Genomic DNA, 6,000 nt, shown 5'->3' on the forward strand with positions numbered 1-6,000 from the left:
TCCTATGCTCTTCACCTCCCACACTCTCCCTCCACTTTGTCTCTATTGTCCCTAACAATTTTCAATGCTTTTATGTCCTCCAGTCTTTCAGTCTCTACCATAGAGTGCAGACAGTGGATACATGTTAAGTGGAGACATACAATGTCTCTCATTCATAGCCTGACTTGCTTCACTCACCAGGAAATCTTCCATATTCGTCTGCTTTCTATCAAATGCTATAGAATTCTAATATTGATAAGTTGCAGTTTATAAATCGAAAATTCAAAAAAAGAAAGAAAAGAAAATCAATGAGTCCCATACCACTAATAACATCATAGAAATACCAATAAAATGTTCAAATAAGAGCAATTCAGATATTGTAGAAATATAATCAAAAGCATTTGAAATCTTACTTATTCATGCAGTAGATGGAATATTTTCGTGTGAAAATAGAACTCTGGGGGCCAGCAGGTGGCAGAGTGGTTAAGACTCTGGACTCCACATGGCTAACTGCTGTTGGGCCCCAGCCTGGTGGCTTGCTTTATCACTGTCCTCCACTCTCTTTCTTTGCCTCTCTCCCTCTGGTAAGCACACATGCACTATAGCAAATTAAATAATAATAATGATGAAAATAAGTAAAATTAAATAATTCCTTTAAAAAACAGAAAAAAAATAGACCTCTGCAATAACTTCAGAGTCAGATGTGATATGATTTATTTATCAGAGGTTTTTGCTTTAGGGCACATATGCTCACCGAGATAAAGACAGAGACTATAAGAGAGAAAGTGAGAAATCACCCACCTGCCCACAACCCCCCACATTGTGGATGCTGGCCACTCCACAATCCCTTCTCCATTCTCTTTCCAGGACCTTGGGCACTTATGCACTTGTGCCTGGAGTGATTTTCAAGCCACTGGGACTCAAATCATGGTTGGCTATGTCAGAATCCAGTGATATAACCAGTACGCCACCTGCTGGACCCATGATACAATTTTAAAGAATACAATTATTTTCATGAGCTCATCTGAGTTAGTATAATTCTTCAGCAGATTATGCATGGCATGTGTAATTAGAAATGAAGAAAGATCTAAAATCGATCACAAAATTCCACTTTGAGAAACTAGAATAACAAGAAAAGTAACACACTTAAAGCAAGCAAGAAATTTTAAAATGTAGCCAGAATCAGTGAAATTGAAAATAGGAAAAAAAAAAAAAAAAAGAAAGAAACAATGAGGTCAAAAGCTGTTTCTTTGAAAACATCATTAATATTGGCAAACCTCTTAGCCAGAAGAACAAAGAAAATTGGGAGAAGACATAATTTACTAGTTTCAAAAATGAAATAGGGCTGTCACTGTTGATCCTATAGACATTAAAAGGATCATAAGAAATATTATGACTAATGCAATGCCACAGATTTGATCACTTCAGTGAAGTGGACCAATTCATTGTAAGACAAACTACCAATACTCATCTAGGAGAAAAAAATCTCATTAGTTCTATTTAATATAGAAATTGAATCAAAAATAAATAAATAAATACATACATATAAAATACGTATAAGGGAGGAAGCAGGTGGCATGGTGATTAAGTCATTGGATTCCCACATGGCCTACCACAGTTTGAGTCCTGACCTGGTAGGTTGCAAATCATGCCAGGTTCATGTACATGCCCCATATCCGAGGAGGAGAATCAAGGAGAAGGGATTGCATTGTGGCCACCCCTCCTTGGAAGGAGGGCTGATGAGTGTGATTTCTCACTTTCCCAATCACTGTCTCTCTCTGGTGAGTCCACATGCCCTGTGGGAGGAAAACAGAGGTATAAAGTTTAGATATCCAACAAAGTAGTCACAGATGAGGAAATCTTCAACACAGTGGAAAAAGACATCAAAAAAGATCTAACTACATGGGGAGATATCCATGTATACAGATAAGAAGACTCAATTTTCTTAAGATGGCAATTCTCAATTTCATCTATAGATTGAACACAATCCCAATCAAAATCCAAAATAAATACTGACAAATTTATTCTAAAGCCTATATGGAAAGGCAAAAGACTCAGAATCACAGACATAATTCTGAAGAAGAATAAAATCAGGGGCCGGCAAGTGGCATGGTGGATAAGGGCGCTGGATTCCCACATGGGCAACCATGATTCGAGTCTCAGACCTGGTGGCTTGCTTTCTCACTTTCCCTCTTTCACTCTTTCTCTCTCTCTCTGTCTTTCTGATCAAATTTAAATAAATAAATAAATAAATAAATAAATAAATAAATAAATAAAAATGAATGAATAAATAAAATTAAATAAATAATTCTAAAAAAAAAGAATAAAATCAGAGGACTTATACAACCTGATAGTCAACCTTACTGTAAAGATACAGTCGTTGGTACTGTGAACTAAGAGACAGAGATCAGAGAAACAGCACAGAGAGTCCAGAAATAGATCCACACAAATGCAGTCAATGTTCCTCGACAGAGGAGCAATCAATTCACTGGAGAAAAGAAGAGTAATCTTTGCAATGAATGGTGCTAGAACACCTATATTCCCATATGCTGAGAGAGAGAGAATAAATAATGAACCTAGACAAGGATTTTACATGCTTCACAAAACTTAATTCAAAATGAACCATAGACCTAAATGTAAAACGTAAAATTAAAAGATTTCTACATGATAACATAGGAGAAAATCCAAGTGACTTTGTTTTTGGTACTTGGTTTCTATATACAACACCAGAAGTACAATCAAAGAAGGAAAAAAAAAGGCAAATTGGTTTTTATACAATTTTAAATGTCTGCCTGGAAAAAAAAGAACTCTTATGTGAATTATGAGAGAAATCACAGGCTCCAAAAAATTATCTCTGCAACGAATGTCTTATGAAAAGTTTGTATCAAATATCCAAAGAATTTTCAACAATGAGAATTCAAACAAGGAGAAAATAACCAACATTTTTTTTTTCAAGGTTTTTGCCATAGGATATGTGTGTTCGCTGGAGAGACATGGAGAGAGGGAAAGTAGGGAATCACATCCTGGGGGGATGGCCACACCACAATCCCTTCTCCTCCATTCTCCTCTAGGGATCTTGGGCACGCACGCACATGCGCCCGGAGTGAGCTTAAGCCACTGGGTCCAGGACTCCAACTGCGGTCGACTACATAGGAGTCCAGTGACATAGCCATTACGCCAACTGCTGGTCCCTGCTTAGTCTTTTTGTAAATGTGATAAAATAGTCAATACATCAAAAATCAACAAAGTTACATCAATTATATAAGGAATTCTCAAAAAAAGAAAAAGAAAGAAAATTTATTAGAATAAATAGGTAAAGGTTATAACTATGCAATTCATAGACAGGGAACCCCAAAGAACTAAAAAAATGATGAGAAATGCCTAACTTTGCTAGTTTTTGAAACAATGGAAATATGGGAAATTCAACTCCACCACTGAGGTCCAAGAATTGAAATAAAAATCAAGAAAAAAATAGCAGACAGCCTTAGATAATAACTGGAAGTCAAGAAAAATATGCTGTGTTCGAAGTGGCAGATGAAAGATATTTCTAAATGTCCTGGCACAAGCTGTTTCAGTGAATGTCTGGAGAGGGGCTGAAATCAAGATAGATGTAAGTAACCAATGATCAGAGAGTGCAGTTGTAGAGACAATGCCAAGAAATAGGAATCTCGCAGAAGTGGAGAACAGAGGAAAAGTTTCGATGTTTGAAAGCTTGGGGCCAGCAGGTGGCATGGTGGTTAAGGCGCCAAACTCTCACATGGCCAATCATGGTTTGAGACCTGGACCCAGCAGACTTGATCTTCACGAGCATTTGGTAGGATGAGGTCTTTGTCAGCAGTAGAAGAGTAATGCTATATGAGGTAGAAGTTTGCCAGGAGCCCCAAGATTATTCACATTTGGATGCGTGGGTGGGAGAATTCTAGCAACATCTGCTGCCCTTCCATGGTCCAGTGCACAGAACTATAAAAAATGCAAAATGTTCTTTTTTTTTTTTTTAAATGAACAACTAATCCCAAAGGAATCACGGAAGGGAGAAAGCAGACTTTAAACTGAACCACAGAATCCTTTCCAAGCTAATTAGAAGCTACAAATTTGGAAAAGAAAATTCCAATGCAATGTTTTTAGAGCAAAGAAAGAATGAACTGGCAGGTTGTGTCCCATCTACTGCCAAACTCCATAATCCAGCCCAGCGCTGCTTGCCCTTTTGTTCAACTGTTTGCTTGACTAGCCTGGCCTTTACCGCACTCGTGAAGTAATTGAGGAAAAAGATGTAACTCTTGTCTCTTATCATTGGAAAATGTCCCTTTGGATGAGGCACTCATTACATGAAGAACTGTATCCAAAAGCTGGAACAGGTGGTGAAATCATAGCTGAGTCTTTGCCCATGGACAATATGGAGACCACAGAGTCAGAGGAACCACCAAAAATCACGCCAGATTCTCTTCACAGGACAGATGCCTGAGAAGGGAAATTAAAATAAGAGGTTAGGAGATTTTCACAGGATTACAACTCTTTCTCACAAGCCACAGTTGCTTATTTTGTTTGTTTGTTAAGTTTATTTATTTCTTCTGTGAATGACAGAGATAGAGTACAATTTCAACAGGGTCCCCACAGGGCTCCATCTCCAGTCTGATCCAGCCCGCGATCATAGGCGTGCACGCACTTTAAGTACTCACAGAGGTGTCCAGATATGAACGAGGAGATGTGTCATGCAATATTGCCTCACATAGCATTTTGTTTTACCACTGTGCCACTGTCTGGCCCTCCAACCCACAATTTTTTATGTATGTATTTATTTATTTATTTATTTTTCTCTTGGGTGTGTGCGTTCTCTGGAAAGATAGAGACAGAGAGACAGAAAGCAAGACATTCTCCTTCCCAGGAAGATGGCCACACCACAATCCAGTCTTCATTCTACTTTCGGGATTTGGGCACACACTCACACACACCTGGCATGAGTTTTAAGCTACCAGGTCCAAGGACTTGAACCGCAGTCGACTACATGGGAATCCAGTAATGTAACCATTATGTTATCTGCTGGTCCCTCCAGGCCATAATTTATATCCCATCCATGAGAGCTGTTTGCTGACCACCATATTATTTAAATTCAAGTCCAAAGTAACCGTAATCATCTACAGAAAGCGTCATAAGAGAAGTCACTAAACCTGCAATGGCGAAGCATCTTTCTATTCTTGTTCAATAATTTGTATCCACTATTGATCAAAGAAAGCAATGACTAGTCCTTTCTCTCACTCATGTATTCCCAACCCAGAACATCACTCTTGCTAAACTCAGTTCAATCTATTACAGGAGAAAGCAGAAGGTCTTTTGGTTTGAAGGAAATAAGTAATTACATTAACATGTGCCCACTACATTGTATACTACTGCCTGAAATGTACAGTTGTAAGCATAAAGAATCACTTTGTGCAAAAATAACATACACAAAGTAAAGGCAAACTGGAGTCCTACAGTTGCTAAACAGTTTTAAGCTACCAGGTCCAAGGACTTGAACCGCAGTCGACTACATGGGAATCCAGTAATGTAACCATTATGTTATCTGCTGGTCCCTCCAGGCCATAATTTATATCCCATCCATGAGAGCTGTTTGCTGACCACCATATTATTTAAATTCAAGTCCAAAGTAACCGTAATCATCTACAGAAAGCGTCATAAGAGAAGTCACTAAACCTGCAATGGCGAAGCATCTTTCTATTCTTGTTCAATAATTTGTATCCACTATTGATCAAAGAAAGCAATGACTAGTCCTTTCTCTCACTCATGTATTCCCAACCCAGAACATCACTCTTGCTAAACTCAGTTCAATCTATTACAGGAGAAAGCAGAAGGTCTTTTGGTTTGAAGGAAATAAGTAATTACATTAACATGTGCCCACTACATTGTATACTACTGCCTGAAATGTACAGTTGTAAGCATAAAGAATCACTTTGTGCAAAAATAACATACACAAAGTAAAGGCAAACTGGAGTCCTACAGTTGCTAAACCTTTGCAGGGCTGCTACA

This window comes from Tupaia chinensis, unplaced genomic scaffold, assembly GCF_000334495.1.
Source record: "Tupaia chinensis unplaced genomic scaffold, TupChi_1.0 Scaffold000582_1, whole genome shotgun sequence".
Classification (NCBI taxonomy): Eukaryota; Metazoa; Chordata; class Mammalia; order Scandentia; family Tupaiidae; genus Tupaia; species Tupaia belangeri.